Source organism: Oryctolagus cuniculus, chromosome 12 (genome assembly GCF_051225735.1).
Source record: "Oryctolagus cuniculus isolate XC-2025 breed Fujian yellow rabbit chromosome 12, ASM5122573v1, whole genome shotgun sequence".
Classification (NCBI taxonomy): domain Eukaryota; kingdom Metazoa; phylum Chordata; class Mammalia; order Lagomorpha; family Leporidae; genus Oryctolagus; species Oryctolagus cuniculus.
The window spans coordinates 32960494-32985000 of NC_142878.1; the positions used below are offsets into that span (position 1 = coordinate 32960494).

The 24507-nt window shown below is 37.7% G+C and overlaps 1 pseudogene; it reads right to left on the reverse strand.

The window, feature by feature from the left end:
- Nucleotides 1–13912: 13912 nt before the first annotated feature.
- Nucleotides 13913–24507, reverse strand: part of LOC100350433 (transmembrane protein 11, mitochondrial pseudogene) — a 16577-nt pseudogene continuing 5982 nt past the window's right edge.

Consider the following 24507-nt stretch of genomic DNA (forward strand, 5'->3'; position numbering starts at 1 on the left):
AGCTAAACCAAATTCACATTCTTTTTTTTTCCTTTTTTTATTTAGTAAATATAAATTTCCAAAGTACAGTTAATGGATTACATTGCCTTCCTCCCCCCCATAATTTCATTCCCACTCGCACCCCTCCCATCTCCCACTCCCTCTCCCATTCCATTCACAACAAGATTCATTTTCAATTATCTTTATATACAGAAGATCGATTCAGTATATATTAAGTAAATATTTCATCAGTTTCCACCCACACAAAAAACACAAAGTTTTTGATTCTATCAGTTAGTATTAGCAGACACTAGACTTGTTTGTGTGATCCCTTTGACTCTTAGACCAATCAGTGTGATCAATTGTGAATTGAAATTGATCACTTGGACTAGTGAGATGGCATTGGTACATGCCACCTTGATGGGATTTTATTGGAATCCGCTGGCACATTTCTAACTCCACCATTTGGGACAAGTCTGATTGAGCATGTCCCAAATTGTACATCTCCTCCCTCTCTTATTCCCACTCTTATATTTAACAGGGATCACTTTTCAGTTAAAATTTAAACACCTAAGAGTAATTGTGTGTTAATCACAGAGTTCAACCAATAGTACTAGAACAAAAAAAAAAAAATACTAACATGGATAAAGTATTACATTGTACATCAACAGTCAGGACAAGAGCTGATCAAGTCACTGTTTCTCATAGTGTAGCTATTGTGAATGGGATTGATTTTGGAAGTTCTTTTTCAGCCATGGCATTTTCTGTGTATACAAAGGCTGTTGAATTTTGTGTATTGATTTTATATCCTTCTACTATACTAAATTCTTCTATGAATTCCAATAGTCTCTTGGTGGAGTATTTTGGATCCCCTATATTTAGAACCATGTCATCTGCAAATAGGGATAGTTTGACTTCCTCATTCCCAATTTGATTCCTTTTGATATCTTTTTGATATCTTTTTCTTATCTATGGCTCTAGCTAAAACTTCCAGCAATGGTAAGAGTTTGGCATGCTTGTCTTTTTATAGATCTCAATGCTTCCAATTTTTCTCCATTCAATAGGACACTGGCCATAGGTTTGTTATAATTTGCTTTGATTGTGTTGAGAAAAGCTCCTTCTATATTCAGTTTGCTTAAAGTTTTCATAATGAAAGGGTGCTGTCTTTTATCAAATATTTTCTCTGTATCTATTGGGATAATCAAATGCTTCTATTGTGATTTGATAATAAAATCACATTGATTGATCTGTGAATGTTGAAACAACACTGCATACTAGGGATAAATTTCACTTGCTCTGGGTGAATGATATATCTGATTTATTGTTGGAATTGATTGGCCAGAAGTTTGTTGAGTATTTGGTCTGTGTTCATCAGGGAAATTGATCTGTAGATCTCTTTCTCTGTTGTATCTTCTTTCAGGTTTTGGAATTAAGCTGATGTTGGCTTCATATAAAGAATTTGAGAGGATATTCTCCCTTTCAATTGTTTTGAATAACTTGAGAAGAATTGGAGTTAGTTTTTCTTTAAATGTCTGGAAGAATTCATCAGTGAAGCCATCTGGTCCTGGGCTTTTCTTTGTTGGGATTGTCTTTATTACTGATTAAATTTCCTTCTTGATAATGGGTCTTATAGGTTTTCTATGTCTTTTTGGCTCAATTTAGATATATTGTATGTGTCCAAAAATCTATTCATTTCTCCTAAGTTACATGCAGCTCTTTGTAGTAATTTCTGATGATTCTTTTTATTTCTGTGATGTCTGTTGCTACATTTCATTTTTCATCTCTAATCTTATTGATTTGAATCTTCTCTCTTCTTTTTTTGTTTAGTTGGGCCAATGGTATGTCAATTTTGTTTATTCTTCAAAAAGCCAGCTCTTCATTTTACTGATCTTTTCTATTGATTTTTTGTTTGTTTCAATTTTATTGATTTCGTCCCTAATTTTATTTATTTATTTTCTCTTACTAGTTTTGGGTTCACTTTGCTCTTGTTTTTCTAGATCCTTGAGATGCACTGATAGCTCTTTTATTTAATGCCCTTCCATTTTCTTGGTGTATGCATTACTTGCTATAAACTTTTTTCTTAATATGCTTTTACTGTATTCCATAAGTTTTAACATATTGTTTTGTCATCTTCATTTGTTTCCAGAATTTTTTGGATTTCTTTTTGATTTCTTCTGTGACCCAGTGTTCATTCAGTTGCATGTTGTTCAGTCTCCATGTGTTTGCATTTATTCTAGAAATTCCTAAGTTGCTCATTTCCAGCTTCACTACATTGTGGTCTCAGAAGGTGAATTATGTGATTTCAATTTTTTTTGAATTTGCTGAGACTTGCTTTATGGCCCAGCATGTAGTCAAACATTGGGAAAGTTCCATGCATTTGTGAGAAGAATGCGTATTATGTAACTGTAGGATGTAAAGTTCTGTAGATAGCTCTTGGATCCATTTAGTCTATAGTGTCGATTAACTCTGTTGTTTCCTTGTTGATATTGTCTTGTTGATCTGTGCATTGCTGAAAGTTGGGTATTGAAATCCTCCATTACTATTGTATTTGAATCTATGTCTCCCTTTAAGTCTCTTAATAATTCTTTTAAATAGCCAGCTGCCCTGTAATTAGGTGTATGTGTGTTTATAATAGTCACATCTTCCTGTTGAATTGATCCCTTAATCATTACATGGTGTCCTTCATTGTCTCTTTTAACAGTTTTTGTTTTAAAATCTATTTTGTCTGATATTAGAATGGCTACACCAGCTCATTTTTGGTGTCTATTAGCATGGAATATCTTTTTCCATCCTTTCACTTTCAGTGTGCATGAATCTTCGTTGATGAAATGTGTTTCTTGTAGGCAGCAAATAGTTGGGTTTTGTTTTTTAATCCATTCAGCCACTCTGTGTCTTTTAACTGTAGAGTTAAAACTATTCACATTCATGATGATTATTGATAAGTAACAACTTTGCCATGACATTTTTCCATAGATATTACTATTTTTTTACTTTAGATTTAATTTGTACTTATACTGCAAACTTTCTTTACTTTACCATCTTACATAGTGATGATTATGTTTCTGTGTTTCTGTGTGTAGCATCTTCTGCATGGCTGAACAGGTAGTGACAAAATCTTTCAGCTTCTGTTTGTCATGCAAGGTCTTTCTTTTGTCTTCATTCATAAAAGAGAGCTTTGCAGGGTATAGTATTCAGGATTGGCAGTTTTTTTCTCTTAAGACTTGGATGATATCTTGCCACTCTTTTCTAGCCTCTAAGGTTTCTGATGAGAAGTCCGCATGAGTCTAATTGGATATCCTCTGAAAGTATTCTGGTGTACTTTCATGTGCATTTTAGAAACTTTTATTTTTGTTTTACTGTGGAGAGTTTGATTAAAATGTGTCATGATGAAAATCTTTTCTGGTCATGTCTATTAGGAGTTCTATGTGCTTCCTGTACTTGGATGCCCCTTTCTTTCTCCAGATTGGGGGAATTTTCTATTATTATTTCACTAAAAAGGTCTTCTAATGCTTTTTCTCTTTCCATGTCTTCAGGAACTCCTAGAACTGGTGTGTTGGGTTATTTGATAACATCCTGTAAATTCTCAACAGTGTTTTTTAGTTTTCTAATTTATTCTTCTTGTGTTTGGTCTGACTGTAAAATTTCCTGTGCTTTGTCTTGAGTTTGATATTCTTTCTGCTTCACCATTCTGTTGTTAAGGCTCTCCACTGTACTTTCTATTTTTTCTATTGAAGTCTTCATTTCCAAGATTTCTTTTTGATTTCTCTTTAAGATCTCAATTTCTTGGGGGAAATTTTTGTTCATGTCATGTATGGATTTCATTAGTTCTTTCATTTGCTTCTGATGACATCTAAGTAATCCTATGATCATTTTTGTGAATACCATTTCTGGCATTTCTTTAGTCTCATCATCTTCACAATCTCGTATTGAGGTGTTGTGCTGTTTTGGGGGTATCTTTTTGTCTTGTTGTCTTCCTTGTTCTTGTTTCTTGGATTGCTGCATGTGTTATTTGGCACTTGTGGCATTGGTTTCTTCATTGATTTTGCAGGATGGCAGCTTACTTGTGGACTCTGTCTGATTGAATTAGTATAGTCATCTGCTTTCAGGGAATATCAAGAGGTGTGTGGTAGGAGTGGCCAAGGAGCTCTATTCAGTGCTCTATGGTGAAAGGCTTGTCTGAGGTGACGTACCCAGGTTTGGCATGGCAAATCTTTTTTATGTTTGTTATCAGAGGGGAGGTTTGTTCTTGTCTGTTGGTGTATAGACTCAGCTGAGTTCCTCTCCTCAAAGGAGAACAGTGCCTGGACACTAGCTCCAGTGAGTCTATTATTCGATCACTCTACCATAAGGACCACACGAAAGACCTGTGCAGTCCGCAGTCCTCAGTGTAAGCTCAGATTCCCCAGCAATGTCCCTTGCCAGATAACCAGGGAACCCTGATAGTGTGGAGCCTTCCACAGTGACTGCCCTAAGTCCCAGCCACACCCTAAGTCCTCCCACATAGCCTCAGTATTTTCACAGACCCAGCACATAAGCCTCCCACAGTCAGGAGCATCCAGCCCACAATCTGTTCCCCCAACCAGACACAGGAGTCTGCTCGGATGGTTGCTATGTGCGTACACAAGCTGGCACAGTAGTTACATATTTCCAAAATTCCACCTGATCTCTGTCAACTTGTTTAGGACACCTTTGCAGGATGATCAGGGAGGGAGGAACTGTGCCCCCTCCTTGTTTTTTCTCCTCTAATTTGGTGGGTACACAATGCCCCAAGGGGCTTCAAGCTGGACTGCCTCTAGGCTCTTCCTGTAGTTTTTTGCTAGTGGCTTGGGCTGCTATAGTCTGATCTCATCTTGCTCTCCAATGCTGGTGTGGAGACTCTTGGTTGATGGAGTTCTAAGTTGTGTGCATCTTTGTCCTCCACATAGGTTCACTGTATTCCTGCAATTTATATAGTTTTCTCATTAACTCTTCCCTGAGACTGCACTCTCTCCACTTTTTTAAAACTATCTTTCCCAGATTCGAGCAGTAAGTTCCCTCCTTACTCTACCACTTAATCTTTCACTTTATTTATTCTTTTTTTTTTGACAGACATATTTATTTGTTTATTTGAAGGAGAGTGGGAAAGAGTGAGAGTGAGAGTAAGAGAGAGAGAGAGACGATCTTCCACCCACAGGTTCACTCCCCAAATACCTGCCACTGCTGAGTCTGGGCCAGGACAAAGACAGGAGCCTGGGATACCATTTCAGTCTTCCACATGGGTACCAGGGACCCCAAAACTTGTGCCACCACCATTGCTTTCCCAGGTGTATTAGCAAGGACTTAGATCCAAAACGAAGTACTTGGGACTCCAACATGTACTCTGATATGGGATGCCAGCATCACAGTTGGCAGCTTAGCTCACTGTACCACAACACTGGCTTTCAGCCTTTATGTACACTTTTATTGTACATATACTACTGATATGCATAATAGTACATATAATAATTCATCCCAGGTGTTATTTCATATATTTTACTCTTCAGTGTATAATGCATGACTATGAGAAAGAAAAAAAATTGTATAATTATGTCATATCTACCATCAATAGTCACTGTATTTTTTAAAAATTCATATTCTATTAAGTACTTGATCCCCCCAAAATCCTGAAGTATATATAGGGAGTTACAGTAGAGATAAATGTTTAGGAGAGATTTCTAATTTAAGCTAAGAAAAGTGCACCATTCTGTTGTCAGGAAATTAAAGAAACAAATGGCCAGTGCAGGAAAAGGTTAGGTTAAATAGCAGAGTTGCAGGCTCCCTGTGACATTTCCACTACAAGCAATAGTGATATCAACATTCTTTTCTTTTCCATTTAACTCACTTCTGCATCCCCAGAGATCAATTTTCAAGATTTTCTTTTTACCTAGAAATAGAGATAAAAGGTTTTTCACAGACAGCTAGCCATTTTGTTGTCTCTAGACAAAAATATCTTAACTATCACGCTTATGTATCTCATGATTATAAATCTCAGAAAAGGATTTATTCGGTACTAATCAAGTTTGGAGCATTCGTGAACTCTTATATACCAACTTAACATAGAATCATTATTCATAATATTAATCAAGCTGTTAGCCAAGTATATATTCAATGAATGTGTCAAGTACAATGCTGTGTCATTGTGATGAATGTTACCTCATGTCTTTATCTAGGCCCACTTTATTAAAGGTCTCTAAGCCAAAAATATTTATAAAATCAAGCTTTTTTCTTAACTCACAGACTTCATTGTTGGAGTAGTTTTAGGATTATAGAAAACTGAGCAGACAGGGTCAAGTTTTCAAATATTCCCTCTTCCCTGCATAGAATTGTCCACTATAATAGCACATTGCATTGTTGTGGTGCATACGTTACAACATATGAGGCATTATTGATGTATTATTATTATGTAATGTTTCTGGTTCATTTAAAGTTCACCTTCAATGTTTTGTTCTGTTCTGTGGATCTGGTAAATATACAATATCATGTATCCCAAATTATATTAACAGACTAAGTTCCTAGCCCTAAAATCCAACTAAGCGGTACCTATTTATCCTTCTCACCTCATCTCCCAACCTAACTCTTGTAATCAAACAATCCAGTTAAAATTGGTGTTGAAGTCTGAATAGAAGCCACACCAAAGAAGATACAAACTGGTAAATAAACAACTGAAAAGATACTCAACATTTTAACAACTGCAAATTAGAATAGCAGAGATCCCAATACACTGCATTCCAAATGGCTTAAATCCAAAATACTGGCAGTACTAAATGCTGGAAAATATGTGAATCAATAGAAGCTTTTTCTAATTGCTAATGGGAGTGAATAATTACTAGTCCACCTTTGAAAATAGATTGATAGTTTCTTGCAATGCTACCCATTGTCTTACCATATGATTCAGCAATTGAAATCCTAGATCCTTGCCTGAATGAGTTGAAAAACTTTTCCACACGAAAATATTTATGCCAATTTAATTCATAATTGAAATAACTGTAAATAACCAAGATATCATTCAGTAAGTGAAGGGATAAACAAACCATATTACATATACACAATCGAATAGTATTTAAAGGTAGAAAAAATGAGCTATGAAACAACAAAAAGGCATCTAGGAATTTTGTATACATGTTGCTATGTGAAAGAAACCAATGTAAAATGGCTACAGGTTCTAAGACTGCATGGGCATTCTGGGAAAAAAAAATCTAACTTTAAATAAGACAACATACTCTTCAAGTAAATAATAAATACATAGGAAAATTTAAAAATTGCTATGTAGTTTAGAAATTAATTCTGTAATTTCAGAATTAATAATTTAATAGATCAAACCAACCTGTTCAAAATTCATAAAGAATATAGAATATGAAATGTTGTAAAAATACAAGCTATTTAGTGAAAAAAATGTAACTATAGGCAAGCAAATCAGTAGCATTTACAAAAGCATGTACTTTTTTTCTGCACTTCAACCACAAGTGATATATGAAAATATCACACAGCTATACATAAAAGAAGCATCTTCTGAGATTATAAAATCTGAGAGGATGAAGTCTTGAGTGAATAGATGCTTTGTTATTAATTTTCATGGTATCTTCGATTAAAAAATGCCTGGCAACATTGCACATCTTGAAATTACACATTCAGAATTACATTATACATTCTGGCATTAGCCAGAAGAAGCAGACATGAGCTGGAAATGTAGTTCAAACTCAGGCACCTTGATGTAGGATGCAGGCCTCTGGACTGGCATCTTAACAGCTAGATAAATGTCCACCTCAAGTTTTTTCCTTTGATGATTGAAAATCTTTATTGTCAGAAAACTGGGCCGGTCCCGCAGCTCAATAGGCTAATCCGCCACCTGCGGCGCCAGCACCCCAGGTTCTAATCCCGGTCAGGGCGCCGTATTCTGTCCTGGTTGCCCCTCTTCAGGCCAGCTCTCTGCTGTGGCCCAGGTGTGCAGTGGAGGATGGCCCAAGTGCTTGGGCCCTGCACCCTATGGGAGACCAGGAGCAGTACCTGGCTCCTGGCTTTGGATCTGCACGGTGCGCCGGCTGCAGCGGCCATTGTGGAGTGAACCAATGGTAAAGGAAGACCTTTCTCTCTGTCTCTCTCTCTCACTGTCCACTCTGCCTGTCAAAAAGAAAAAGAAGAAGAAGAAGAAGAAGAAGAAGAAGAAGAAGAAGAAGAAGAAGAAGAAAGCTGGAAAATTTAATTATGCCAAATAGTTGACTCACATTAACTAAATTACTTATATTGTTGAGATAAATTCCATTTGCCTATAGAAATCTTACTACTTTTTGTATGTATTTTGGATGGTATACTAAATATTTGTTGTATTAATACTGATGTCCCTATCTCAATGTAGGTATTTAGGTTGGGAGAGTCTCAACATGCAAAGAGAAATATGCTTCCTGAGCTCACCCACGTGCTTCTGTGTATAATATGTTGGTTCTTTTTTGTTGTTCTTGTTGTTAATTTTGTGAAACTAGTTTGCAAATGCCTTTGAGCTTCCAGCTTACAATTGAAGGAAGTATAAAGTTAAGTTTAATTTCTTTATTTGTTGTAGTAAGGCATAGGTTTTATGATTTCCCTTGGTACTTCACCTATTTAAATAATTTTCAGTTGAAGTGGTATAAAGACTTACACACACACACAAAAAAAAAATGAAATGGTAAAACTACTAGAAGAAAATGTGGAGGGAAAGCTTTGCAGTACTTATCCAGACAGGACTTTTTGGATATGACCCTTAAAGTTCAGGAAACAAAACCAAAATTCTATCAATAAGATTGTTTCAAACTGAGATGTTTCTGTACTGTGGTGGAATGAGAAGGCCATGCCAAGGTGGCTGCTAGCAAGTGAGCATCAGTTACTCAGGAATGGCTTTGAAACCCACCTGGCAATGGAGCCTGCCTGGCAACAGGCTGTGATTGGATGGCTTTGGAAACTGCCTGGCAACAGGCTGTGATTGGTTGGGGCATAGACTGCCCCTTGGCTGGTCTTGGCTATATTAGCTGTTGTACCAACTGAAATAAATGAGTTTGCGTGTTGCTTGCCTCAAGCTCGCTTTCACCCGACTCCCAGGGTCTGTGTGGTGACTCCACGTCTCTTGCCCCCACCATGCTTCTCCTCTCAGAAATGAATCCACTGCAACATTGTTGAGAAATCAACTGCAACACTGTACTAACAAAAGAAACAGGAAACAAATCAGAGACAATCCACAGAATGAGGACAGAATATTGGATAAAATTTTCTGATAAATGTTTGATATACCATTATATATAAGCTAGTAAGGCATCTTAATAGCAAGTGAACAAATAGCCCAATTTTCAAAAATGAGCAATGGGGGATAGTGCTGTGGCATAGCTGGTAAAGCCGCCGCCTGCAGTGCAGGCATCCCACATAGGCGCTGGTTCAAGTCCCCGCTGTTCTGCTTCTGATTCAGCTCTCTGCTATGGCCTGGGAAAGCAGCAAAACATGGCTCAAGTCTTTGGGTCCCTACACCCACGTGGGAGACCTGGAAGAAGCTCCTGGCTTCTGGTTTTGGTTTGGTGCACCTCTTGCCATCAAGGCCATCTAGAGAGTGAACCAGTGGATGGAAGATCTCTCTCTCTCTCTCTCTCTCTCTCTCTGCATCTGCCTCTCTGTAACTCTTTCAAATAAAATAATGGGCAAAGGATCTGAAGAAACACTTCTCAAAAAAAATACAAATGGATTCAATGGATTCAATGAAAAATGCTCAGCACCACTAATCATCAGAGAAATTCAAATAAATATCACAATGAGATATTACCTCACACCTTTTAGAGTGGCTTGCATTAAAGCAATTGAAGATAACAAGTATTATAGAGAAATCAACTCTTGTACACTTTTTCATGGGAGTGTAAATTAATGTGGCTGTTTTAGAGAATATTATGGAGGTTCTTTAATAAAGGAATTTCTTTAATAAAATAAAAATAAATATCCTACCATGTAACCCATGAATGCCACTTCTGAGAATATATTTAAAGGAATTGAAATCAATGTGTTGAAGGGACTTTTGCCTTCTATGTTTATTGTAGCACTATTTAAAACAGTCAAGATGTAAAATCACCCCAAGAGTACAATATCAAATGATTGGATTACAAAAAGTGGTATATATGTGCAAAAAGGAATACTACTCAGTCTTGAAAAGAATGAAATTCATTTAGGACAATATGGATGAACCTAGAGGAATAAGCCAGGCTAGAAAGACCTGTATTGCACATCTTTATTTGTATGTGGAAGCTAAACAAGTTGGATTCATAGAAGTGGAGATTTGTAATAACTATTGTTAAATAGAATTGCATTGTATTTTAAATGTAAGTTTTATATTAAAAATAAAAATATTTATTAAAATAGTAAATGTAATGTGTAAATGTCACATTCCAAAAAGCAGTGCTTGATTTTACCGAGATATAATTCATAATTATCGCTTTACCTTATAATAAAGTGTGTTAGAGGATTATTATTCTCATTAGCAACTCAAAATGCAATTATACAATAATATGAAGCAATTATTTCTAATACTAAGTACAATCAGCTGTTGAATGGAGTAGCCAGGGCCAGGGGTTATGCATAAATAGTTAGGTCACCCATGCCCCATATCAGAGTACCTTGTTTTGATCCCTGCATCTGGCTCTTGACTCCAGTTTCCTATTAATGTGGTTCCTGGGAGGTAGTGATTCCTGCTGTCACAAGGGAGACCTGGACTGAGTCTCTTGGCTTTGGCTCTCCTGCTATTACAAGCATTTGGAGAATGAACCTGTGGATGGACTCATTCTCTCCCTTTGTCTATCGGTGTGTGTGCATGCATATTCCTCCCAAAACAAACAATTTTGAAAATTTTTGAATGATTTTGAAAAATTTTAAATAATTTTGAGAAATTTCTTCTCCCCCTGTTCTGTGAGCCCTATTTGGGCAGGGACCATGTCTCGTTCATCACTCACTACATGCCAGGGTTGTATATGTGTACAGGTGACTTAAAAACGTAAGCCCATAAAGTTGTTGGGGAGGGGAACCCAACAGCAGCCAGCAGATGATGCGGTAAGGGTTGTTTAGGACTGATGAGCTGTGATTTCTCGGGAAAGCCAGCCGTCTGGGATTTTAATAGGAAACCTCCAACTGTGTGTCCTTTGTCTCAAATCAGTTTTGCTCCTACTGTCCTAGGACTAGCTCACAGGTCACCTCTGCTCATTCTCAGTGTCTGGTACAAGGTCAATACTAACAGCACTACAGCCGGAAGCTGCCCTGTCTGTCAAGCAGTGCTGTAGACATTTGACAGGTGTCAACTCAGTGAACACAGCAGCCTTGGGAGTCGGGAGTGATGGCTCCCCCTCATTTTCCATCCTAGGGAAATGAAACTGTGAGATGTTAGAAAACTTGCCCAGGGTCACACAGGAGGCTGGAGGCAAGATGGGATGCAGGCAGTCTGGCTTCAGAGGTGGCAGCTTGTAGCCTGTGTGTTCAAGTTCCCGAAAAACAAGTCAGCTTTCTTGCGCTGGTGTGAATGTTGAGGGGGTAGGAATGGAGCTAGCTCTTCTTAGGCCAAAGATTCGGGGTGAAATAAGCATCGCGTGTGCTCTTTGCTGTGCACCAGGCATAAGCAACCCCGCTGTCTTACTCCTGCAGCCACAGCTCAGGGGCCGGAGTGCCCACTGCCTGCTTCCTATGCTCAGCCTGCCATCCTCACCCTCCTAGCTTGTGCCTTGGATATTTTATCTTCCAACGAAGCATTATCAGAATTTTATTAACAAACAGCTTTTACGTGGGACGTTTAGTTTTTAATGCATTAAACCATCTGATCAAATGTGTAAAGAATATATATTATATCATTTATTTTAGCATTCCTTTTTACTTCTCAGAGGTGTCTTCATTCAACTCATTTTTATGATCACCTCCCAGTGCCCAGCAGACTAGCTGGGACACGGGACCCGCTCAGCCACTGTTGGGTGACACGTTAGAGTCTGTTGGATTGCAGATGAATTTATGGGGACAATGTTCCATTAAGATTAGTTCTGTGAGTCGCTTTTTCTACCATGTGTCTGAGTCTTTGTGAGCATTGCTAGTTCAGAGTTTAAGTTTTTTTTAGAAACAGGCTACTCAAGCATATTGTAAATAATACTTTAACTCTATCCTGTTTATGATTTTTGAAGATTCACAGCATTATTTTTTAAAAATAGTTTATTTTGAAATACACATACAGAAAATTATTTTTAAATAGCTTTTTGATGTGCAAATGGCATCACATTACTTTTTAACTGGTGTGCAGAAAAATGGCCAAAGAAATTACCATACTGTATGTACAAAAATTGGTTTCAATGGATATTTTTGTATGTGAAAAATCATGCAGAATTTTATAAATGTTGTTTCTAACAATTCTATATTTGTAAATTAATTTATAATGTGAATGAGGAATGAGAAAGTTTTTATTTCTGTAAAAAGTGTACTGCATGCTGAGAAGAATCATGTGAAATAAATTTTAAATGAAACAAAAAATTTCTTCTTTCCTTTTTTGACTTTGTATTCTGACATTATCATACTCTAAAACAATTTAACTATTTTAAGAGATTTACAAATTTCATAGCATGATTAGAATAAAAATGTTCAGTTCCCGTGCACATGTATTTGATTAATACAGCATTACAGTTGCAGGTATTTAAATGAATTTTGAAGATAAGGTTTTCCATGAGTGTGAGATAATATTTTTCTCTCATTTTCTGTAGAGAAGAGAGAAAAATTTTTATGAAATTCATGAACATGCAAGTTATACTTTGAAAAAGCAACCACAGTTAGCAAAATTACAATATTAGTATTCAACATTTCATTCCCACTTTGACAAAGAATAGCTCTCAGATTTTTGGGTTAGGTAACTGAGTTTCCCTGTGATTTGTCACAAAAAGTGAGCAGAGGGGAAGGAAAGGGAATAGAGTTAGAAGACAAGGAAAGTCCCTCAGTCTGTTTAGTAACAGTCATTTCTACCAACTAGTTTACATAGTGAAGTAGTCATAATTTTTCAAACTATGCCCATTGAAAGTGAGGGAATATTCAACAGATTGCACATTTTTACACAATAATGTATCAGATACTATATAAAGAACTGGAAGAGAGCGACTGGTAAACTACAAAGTAAAGATAAAGAAAATGTTATTTGCCTTATTTGATCAATTTACATAGAATATATGTAAATATTGTGCTTACCACATATGATGTATTAATCATATATTTATTTTGTATGTTAACACTTTAACAAAAGGGCTAAGATTGGCTAAGTGTGTGTGTGTATGATCTTTGAAAATGAAAGTTATAAATAACAGCTGAATCAAGTAGGTTTTATCAACACTATATCTCAAAGTTTATTGTAATTACTGACATTAATTCTGAAATGCAGAATGTCAGTCAAATTATCAAACAAAGCGGGATTGGATGCACTTACCCAATATTGTGGTCCCAATATAAGCACTGTATTTTTTATGATTTATTTAAAAGAGAGGCAAAGAGAAAGAGAGTCTTCCATCTGCTGGTTCACACTGGAGATGGGCCAGTCCAAAGCTGGAGCCAGGAGCTTCTTCCGGGTCTCCTACGACAGTGAAGGGGCCCAAGCACTTGGGACATCATCAACTGCTTTCCCAAGCTATAGAGGAGAGCTGGATCTGATGAGGAGCAGTTGGGAATTTTTTTTTTTTTTTTGAAATTGTCATCATTTTAATGGTCAGCAGCTTCTGCTTGGCTCTGGATGGTGCAGTTTAACAGCTCACGTGAAGCCCCCCCAAACGCGCACCCCACGCGGCCTTGGCCCTTCCGGGTTGCGGGAAGCCGCCTCTTAGTTTCACAAGCTGAAAACCCCTTGGCACACCCATGATCTATGGAACCTCACACCTCGGCAGGCCACACTGCCCCGCGGAGCCGGCAGTCACACAGCGCAGAGCTTGTAGACCTTTACACAGTACAGCAGGGCGGCCTGGGCCACCGTGTTGTGCAGTCTCTTCCTGTGCAGGTGGTCCTTGCGCACCAGCACCACGGGCATGGACGGGGTGAGCGTGTGCAGCGCCCGCCGCGACAGTTTGTGGGCGTCCAACTCCACCTGGTACTTGCAGCACGCTCGAACTGCCACAGGATGCCGTAGAGCGTGCCGCAGGCCAGGCTCAGCTCACCGGCAGGCAGGGAGATGTAGCGCGAGTAATCCAGCGGCAGCGCCCAGGGCGTGCAGCGGCACGCGGTGCCCGCCAGCACAGCCCTCTGGTGCAGGCAGTTGCCCACGGTGATCCAGCTCGCCTTCTCGTCGCTGATGCGCGTGGGCTCGATCCCTGTTTGATGCCAGCACCACAGGCAGTGGCTTTACCTGCTATGCCACAGCGTCAGTTCCTAAACACTGTATACTAAAACAATGTAAAATTATCTTAACTTTTCATATGAAATAAATTCTAAAACTAGTTCTAAACATATGACTTACTGCATGGCTGTCATGGCACAAAATTGAGGAAGACAAAAATCCTCATTGTACTGCAATAACGCATATTTTTACCAGTATTTACCATGGATAGCCCCTTTCACCACAAATATGGCAACTGAAAATAACTCATGCATTTGCACAATGCATCAGTGCAAGAAGTACTACCCCATTAAGAAACATGCTCTAAATTCTAGTCTAAGTATTGGATTATTTCCTGTAGAGTATTATAAGGCAGTAGAATATATATGTATGATATGTTTATATATGATAACATATAACTATACAAATTTACATTTGTGAAATTTTAGTTTTCAGAACTCAAGCACGTTTCTAACTTGGTTAATTATATTTCATGCATAGTTTGCTTGAAAAATTATACAGAGTATAAGGAAAAAATAACAAACAGAAAGACATGATAGAGTCAATCAATGGTAAGTTTAAAGAAAATAAATCATAGTTTTAAAAACATGTTTTGTTTCATAGTTGATCAATGTTTTAGACTTTTTAAACTCCTGTTATCCACCCTGAACTTAAATTTATCAAAATAATATGATTAATTTTTTTTGTTTTTCTTTCCTTATATACTTCTGGATGAAGTATAGAATTGGAAGTAGTATATTTCCCTAGGGTTGATTACATGAGAGAAGACTTATTCTAAGTCTTTGAACACATTTATTTTAGATTTCAGAGTAATTTCAAAAAAGATTCAAAGACTGAGCCTTCTTTTCCCCAGGTATTTCTGCCACTCTGCCAATAGCAAGACTGTTGCTAAGGAAAGAATTGGCATCGCTCGCAAGGCCCCTCCTCAAAGGAAAATCTGGCATCAGAGCTACTGCTCTTTCCCAAATAAAAGAGCAGCCATTATTATGTTGTCTTTGTGGCCCAGGCCACAGATGGAACCAATAATGGCCTACCATTGTGCTTGCAAGACAAGGCAGTTCCACCCAAACAAAGGGACAGCTCCTGCTTTCATATGCCATTAGGCTGCTGCCACAGAGAAACTAATATTTTGAGCAGGGTTGCTAACTTAATGGGTTACCAAGTAAAGAAGCCTGCTGACTTGCTGCCCTTCATTCAGGACGCATTGGATTAGAATTTGGTTCATTTCCAATGAATAGATATTATAACCCACCCTGAGCCCTTACAAATCGCTCTGAAAGCAAACACACAGGTGTGATCTTGAATAAGGCATCTGATGTTAGGTGAGAAAGACAATTATGAGTGGAATCACAAAACAACATGTTCCCCCAGAAAGAGAAGACAATTTGTTAGGGAGTAGGAGGGATGTATGTGTTCTGATGGAAAAGCTTGAAAGGGAGCAATGCATATATCTCTGAACCCTAGAGTGAATAGAAGGGAAGGAGAAGGAGGTGAAGCCTGGAAATGATGATAGTAGACACACACATCTCTGTGTGGCCTTCTGTTGTGAGCACTCTTTCCTATGTAGGGCAACACGAAGACTGATTTTGTGAGGACTTTCTACTTTCTGCTCTCTAGAATCTTGTATTTTCTTCAGGGATCCCTTTAGGTCCTGCACTTTCAGTGTTTCGAATGCTCTTATACATGCATGTTATTCCTTTCTATTTGCATTTTTTTCTAAAGGGAAATGGTGGTTAGAGGATCCCTGTAGCTTATCTCTTCAGTGAGAAAAGTCATTAACCCCTTGAATGAACTGTGACACAGAATCTCCAAAGACTCTCTGCGGTAGCAGAGATGCCACATTTCAGTACCTAACCTAATGCTACTGAAGGGAAATTCACCAGAGGAATAAAGGGTAAACCTTCACTGTGCTTTTAAAAGGAGCAATGAGAAAAATAATGGGGCCAAGTGTTTGGTGCCGCTTGGGACACTCACATCCCAAATCAGAGTGCCTGGGTTGCTGTCTCAGTTCTGTTTAGAATTCTAGCACCTAGTAATGCACACCCAGGGAGGAAACAGGTGACCCTTCAAATACTTTGGACCCTGCCACCCATGTTGGAGGCCCAAATTGAATTCTAGGAGTCTGACTTCAATCTAGCCAAGCCCCAGCTCCTAGCTATTGCAGGAAATTGGATTTGAAACTGCATGAAAAATTCTCTTTCTGCTACTCTGCCTTTCAAGAAGATTAATAAATGAATACACGTTAAAAAAAAAAGACATATCAGTGATCATGTCTAAATCCAGACAAAAAGATCTCTGTGAGAAACTGCAAGATTGACCATAAATCTTTGCCGTCCAGCTTCTTTTCCAAAAAGAGCCTTAGACCTGCTTTACTCCTCCCATGCCTACAGAAAAAGCAGAATATCAACCCTGCTACTCTCTGGCAGTATTTAACCTAAAGCAAAATGATGCTCCCTCAAGCTTTTCACTAGCATCACTTAATATTTACAGCCCAAATCTCATCAGCATCTTCTCTCTGAGATGTCCTATGAGAACTTATCCAAACATTTTCATTACCCACGATGCATGAGAAATTGTGGTAAGTAATAAAATATGAATATCACCTCCACCCTGCTCCTCACACACTTTGTAGTGTTCTCCTAAAGGGAGCTGGGCCAGATTGGTGACTTATTTTGTCGAATGAGACTTCAGCAACATGTCACAAGATGAGATTTTATAGCTTCTGCTCTGAGGTTGTTTTCTTGATGCTTTTGGAATTCAGTCACTGGAGGAAGAGGCCCATGTCAATTCGTGTCTTCAGGATGATGTAAAATACGTGGATATAACCAAGTCATTCACCCCAGGGGATATTGGGACATCTCCAGATACATGTACGAAGCCAAACCTACCATCCAGTTCTTGTAGGGTCAATTGCAAGAGCAATTGATCTGATGCAAACTGATATAACCACACAATTAAACTACAGCACTTTCAGATCTGGGTGTTTGGAGTAGGAACGTTCACCTGTAATTGTTTGAAAATCCATCGGTATGTATGACTTTCATGATAATTGTCATTTTTTATAGAATGTGAAGCATCTGGAACACCTTCATGTATCTAAATACACATACAAACAATAATTGGAGCATATCTTGTGCATGTCACAGAGATCCCTTTGCCTGTCTTACCTTCACTACTGTTACCCACCATCTCTCTTCTGTCTTGTTAAAGTAGAATCTTCAATGGGCCCTACAAATTTATTCTTAGCTTACTGTCATTGATTTTATCTCAGCTCAGGTTATCTTTCTTTTTTTTAAGATTGTATTTATTTATTTGAGAGGTAGAGTTACAGATAGTGAGAGGAAGAGACAGAGAGAAAAGTCTTCCTTCTGTTGGTTCACTCCCCAAATGGCCGCAACGGCCAGAGCTGCACCGATTCGAAGCCAGGAGCCAGGTACTTCTTCCTGGTCTCTTATGTGGGTGCAGGGGCCCAAGCACCTTGGCCATCCTTTACTGCTATCCCAGGCCATAGCAGAGAGCTGGATTGGAAGAGGAGCAGCCAGGACTAGAAATGTGCCCATATGGGATGCCGGCGCCACAGGCAGAGGATTAACCTACTGTGCTACGGCACTGGCCCAGGTTATCTTTCTAAAATATGAATCCTTAAAATATTTTATCCTCTGTTGAAGTCTTCCAGCATTCTTCATTACTCTCAGTATAATATCTATCTACTTGCAATCCCTTCCAATTTCCTTAATTTTGTCTCTCACCATTTACTTAATAAAAATGTCTCAACACACATACATTATGCAGCTTTAAAATAATTATTTATTAATTGTATTTCAATGAGATTCCATTTCTTGAGATGCATAATACTTAGACTTCTCTATTAACATTTTAATTGAGTTATTTTAATTGTAAGAAAAAGAAAGTGACAGAGTGGGGTGGAGGCTGGATCACTCTCCAGACACCCACAACAACCACTGCTGTGCTAGGCCAGTGACAGGATCTGGCACTCAATGCAAGACCAAAGCACTTGAGCCAGCATTGGCTGTCTACCCAGTTGTGTACCATCCGGAATATGGATTGGACGTGGAGGAGCTGAGAATCAAACCAATCTCACTATTACAGAATGCAAGCATCCCATGTTACAACTTAGCTTCTAGGCCAATTGCCTTCCCAAAAGTTCATTTCTAAGTCTTGTTTTATTGTAATATTTCTTAATAATAGTGTTTCTGTGGGGAGCAACTGGGAGCAACTCGGACTAGACTAAGTTACTGGAATTAAGACTTATTCTATGCATCTGCTCTCCCACAATATGGCGCTGGGAGAGGAGGAAACAGCTTCTACACAGCTGCCTCCAGTTCAACCAATAAACAGCAGGACCTGCTCCTGATTGGAGGAGAGCAGCGTACTTGGCGTGTGGGTAGCAGAGTTGGGATTGGTGGAAGAGGACTATAAAGGAGGAGAGAGACAACATGCACCAGGAACATCTGTCTGAAGGAACACCTGAGCAGCCCCCGAGAGAGCCGGCCGGCGGTGTGCCGCTCCCTCGCGGAAGTGGGGAAAGTGGCAGGGGGAACCGCCCTTCCACGGAGGTGGAAGGGACGGTAGCCAACCCGGGAAGAACCAGCAGCAAACCCAGGGAGGGCCGAGCAGACAAAAGAACAACGCAGGGTCCTGTGTCGTTCCTCCACGAAGATGGGGAGCGACAGTTTCTTTTAAAATTCAAATGCATTACAGGTAAATACATTATTTATTTTATTCATATGGAATTTTTAAGCATATTTGAGAACATATTTTTGACTGTCAACATATCAGAAGTGGGGCCAGTGCTGTGGCATCCCGTATAGGCAACAATTTGAGTCCTGGCTGCTCCACTTCAGATCCAGCTCCCTGCTAATGTGCCTGGGAAAGCAGTGAAAGATTGCCCAAGTGTTTGGACCCCTGTACCCAGGTGGGAGACCTATTATTCTGGAAACATCATGAGGTACAGGAATGTCACGGTGGTCCTCAGCATCAGGTCTGCTGCGTTTGCCTCCCTCTGTCCTACCTGGGCTACTTGCGAATTCTGGGTTCCCCCACCCTGGGCCCCTGCTTTTCAGTGTCTGTTGTGGCTGCAGCACTGGCCCTGTGCATCTCCCTGCCCCTGTGTGAAACTCCTCGCTGATGGGCAGCATCCTAAGCGCATTCACATTCTCAATTATAGATTCTCTTCCAGGAGCTCAGCTTTTGCTTTCTTCAAAGAACCAGTAGTTCTTTGAACATGTGTCTATGTTTCAAATAATTTACTTTCCTTTTCAGACTTTTAATGTCTTTGTTATTTTCCAACATGCCCAGGTTTTAATGTTCAACAGAAACACTTCTGTTCTTTACGTCTCCATATAAGGCCATGGACACTGAAGTTAAAGTATTTTGCTTTACTTAGCATTCTTTCTTATTCAACTCATTTGCTCTGTGGTTGGTAGCACTTTTATAAGTTATATTATTTATAGTCATATTGAAATTTCCGAAACATTTTATAAAATGCTTAGTTTCTTCTCTAACTCATCTCTAGAAACTTGCTATGTTTCTTAATTATAGAATGTTTGATGTACCTTACATTTGTTAATTTTTTGGTTTAATATTTATATTTTTGTTAACCCTCAGAGAATTCTTTGTGGACCAACTGAAACAAGAAAGCTTAGCTTAGATTGGGTCATTTGTTTTTATTTGGGTATTAGCGTAGTATAATTCCTATATTTCCAACTAAATTTCACATTAAAGGAACTTTTACATTTTCTCTGTTCAATGAACAAATGGGTCCTGTGTCTAAGACTTATCAACTATTTTCTTGAAATCTAAAACATTTTCATTTTCTCTTTTTCCTAGATCATTGTGTACTCTTAACATGTAAAATGATTTTCAAAATTCTAATAATAAATTGCTACCTATTCTAATATATTTTGGTGTCATCTATGACTTAATAAGTTTGCATAAAATGATATACATATATTGTTTTTATATATCTTTCAGATCCACTTGATGATAAAAGTTATTTTCATTCTTTTCTTTCTGTTTTAGCATGTTTAATAAATTTATAAATTTTTCTCTGACACTATCTCTTTCAAATTATCTCAATCATTTGATATTTTAGCTCTGAGATTATTTCATTTAAAAAACTAGCAATGAATTTTTATGCCTTCTCATACTTTGTTTAAAATTAGATTGAGTTATGCTTGCTTGTCTAAAATACAGTTATGCACTTGTTTCTTTTAACACTTTTCATGTCAAATTGATTAACTAAAAGTTATGATATTTAAATTACTATATTCTATGAAAACTTACCAAAGAATCACCAACCTACTTAAGTTTGTTCTTTAATATTATGTATATTGTTCATTTAACATCTTCTAAAGGATATTTCTATTATTGTTCAATTGTTTAATCCACAACACAGAAACTAACCATAAATACTGCTGGTATATAGGTGACTTGTAGCTTCATATTTATCTCAATGATTTTCTCACTTTGACAACTTGTTGGTTTTAATTTGTAAGCACTTCTATTTTTAGACTTGTTTGTTGTATATGGAAAAATCCAATAATACAAGCAATTGGTCATATTCACATTATAATGAGTGATTTGTAATTTATGTACATCATGATTTAGAAATCTCATGTTTAAGATAGTCTTAAATCAAAAGAAATATTTTAGTCAAAATCATGTTTTATATTGAAATAAATGAATTATGCTATAACTTTTTATTCTTAACATTTTTAATGTTTTTTAAAGAAAATACCTCCAGCAGAGGGAAGGCCTTTCTCTCTGTCTCTCTCTCTCTCACTGTTTATGACTCTACCTGTCAAATGAAAAAAAAAAAAAAAAAGAAAATACCTCCTCGAACATTAGCTGTTATTTGATTAACAAAACTAAGGCATAGAAAAACACAGGAAATGTAGCTAAAATTGGATGGGGGGCATCAACACACTTTACAATGTATTCTAGTTAATATAGAGGTGAATAATTATTGAAACAAATTGAGAGTTTAGAAAACTATACAAATGTTTAAATAGCTAATATATTTAATTTTTTTGAATTATAGACATTTCTAAGGAAAAAGGATTCCTGAGATATTTTGGAAATATAATATTGATAAAATTCTGAACTCTAAAGGCATATGATGTTTTATTTTAAAATTATTTGTATAGTATATGAATAGAAACATAACTGAAAAATAAAATGCATATTTCCAAAAATATCTACACATTGAAGTGTAACTAAAGGTTTTATTTTCAGAAAATACGTATATTCCATAAAAGGCATTTACTGATTTCCTCATCAGTACTAGCACAACCATGAGATAGCAACATCAAAAGCCAAGATCGACCCCTGTAAATGAGCACTTTTGATAAAATGGCTCAAGGTAGGTTCTCTGAGGATTGCTTATGCAGACGCCCTGGAATTCTTTTACACAGGTGATATTTTCCCTGACAAAGAAAAAAAGAAAGTTGGATCCAAGATCGCTTGCCAAGAATAGTTTCAGCTTTATTAACTGTAGTGCATAAAAAGGAAAGTCCTTAAATGAGTTTAACACATAATCCTCTCATGAATTTTGATTGGTTAAAGTGCATAGTTAGGACTTTTCCCTAGGAAGTAGCCTAAAATATGAAAAGCAAAAATGTTGATCTGAACCATGTGTTGGGCCGTAAATGCATTTTTCTGTGTTGGTTGTGAGTGGCCACCTGAAATATGTGTGGAATAATTTTGACTGTGGAAAAATGCAGAACCCTAGAAGATTAAGTGGATTCTAATAGAAAATAATGGCCCAGCTGCAAATAGACGTTCATATCCTGGGTGATTCATTTTAATATATCTACTTTTTAGTGGAAAATTCTATTTCACTAGGGAACAATCTAACATTGCATTTAGGTCTCTAATGCTTCTAAACTGTTTGAGTTGTATATTTGAATATGAGTCTATGGCTTCTGTGCACCGATAAAGATGAAAATAACCCAGTACCAGAGAAAAACAGTGCTGGAAAATCCCTCAAGAAACGGGTGAAGGTTCTACTCTTGGGGGGTATTATGAAGGTTGTCAGACACCAATGATGGTAGGAGAAAGACATGATATCAGCGACATTGTCATTGTCTGATAATTTTGATAAATATGAAAATGTGGACGAGAGGTTGCAAAGGGCATGTGGATAAAATACATGCATGTGGTCTGGAAAACATATTGGAACAATAGTACTGGAGCAGCTTTATCATTCATGGCTGTCTCACTAACTGCATGTATGTACTTATCCAAGTTACTCTGACTTCATGGTTCTCATTTCTAAACTCTAAATATGAATTATTAAATAGCAGTGAACTTCTTTGTCACCTACAGTGGCTTTATTTTTTTTTTTGATAGGCAGAGTGGACAGTGAGAGAGAGAGAGACAGAGAGAAAGGTCTTCCTTTTGCCGTTGGTTCACCCTCCAATGGCCGCTGCGGCCGGCGCGCTGCGGCCAGTGCACCACGCTGATCCGACGGCAGGAGCCAGGTGCTTATCCTGGTCTCCCATGGGGTGCAGGGCCCAAGTACTAGGGCCATCCTCCACTGCACTCCCGGGCCACAGCAGAGAGCTGGCCTGGAAGAGGGGCAACCGGGACAGAATCCGGCGCCCCGACCAGGACTAGAACCCGGTGTGCCGGCGCCGCAAGGCGGAGGATTAGCCTAGTGAGCCGCGGCGCTGGCCTACAGTAGCTTTTATTGTAAAAAATCTCAGCCTTCACTTGGTAATGCTTTCTGGTAAAGAAATTTTGATGTGTAATATAACATCTATTAGAATATTTTTCCTTTTTAGACATAATTAAATATTGAAATAATCTCTTAATTTATGATTCTTGATACTTTTTCCTCAACACTCCCTTTAGATGATTATTGAATTATATTTTTTATAATGGGAACTATGCAAACATGCACATTCACACAGAATAGAAACTTCTTTGGTTGCATGGTAAAATAACAAGTATCAAAGACATATGTGAACTTATATTTATATAAAAATTCTCATAATTTTGAAAAAAAATTACTTGAAAGTGGTCATTCAGTGGCTAAAAAGATGCTGTTTTTATAAATTCTATGTAAAATATATTCAACAAGAAGAGTCTATGAGTAAAAGGAAAACTATTATTTTTATTGTAAAATAGGTTAATATTAGGGTTTCCATAAATCATAAGTATAGCAATTAATAATTCTTTTTTCTTTGGAATCCAGTATATGTTATTACTATTTACAAAAGCTGTAGTCAATTGATTTGTAAATACAGGTACAGTATCCCTGATCCAAATACTTGGGACCAAAAGCATTTTGGATTTTATTTATTAGACTTTTAAATCTTTGCTTGTATATAATGAGACGTCTTATAGATTACATCTGAGCCTTCATACAGAATTCACTTATGCAAAGCGTATTTATGTTTCACAAATACCTTATACACATATCTTATGATATTTATTGGAATACTGTTAGTGCACTCGCATTTTGACAACTGTTAATATGAGGCCAGGTGTGAAATTTAGTGCTTGTGGTGTCATGTTGGTGCTCAAATGTTTGAAGGCAAGTATCTGTGTAGTTTAAGATTTTACTTGACACACCTGCATCCCATATCAGAGTCCAACCTCCATTTCTAACTTTGCTTCTTGCTAATTTGTAGCCTTGGAGACAGCAGGTGATGGCTCAGACAGTTGGGTTCCTGTCACACATGCAGGAGACTTAGATTCAGTTATAGGTTTCTGGCTTGTCCTGATCCAACCCTGGCTATTGTGGGCATCTGGGGAGTGAACCAGCAGATGAAACTGGATCTCTTTTTCTAACATGTTTTCACATGCCAATAAATAAAACAAAAGAAATAAATGATTCATTAAAGTTTCGGTGTTTGGAGTATTTTGGATTTTATTTTTCAGATGAGCGGTTCTCAACATTATCGTTTTGGTCAACAAATTAATTTATTACCCAACTAAGTAATAGAAGCAAGTGAGGTCTCTATTGTGCTTCTTTTTTAAAAAGAGTTATTTATTTATTTGAAAGAGTTGCAGAAAGAGAAGTGACAAAGAGAGAAAGACAGAGAGAGAGAGAGAGAGATGTTCCATCTGCTGCTTCACTCCCCAAATGGTTGTAATGACCAGGGCTGTGCCGGGCCAAAGCTAGGAGCCAGGAGCTTCTTTTCGAT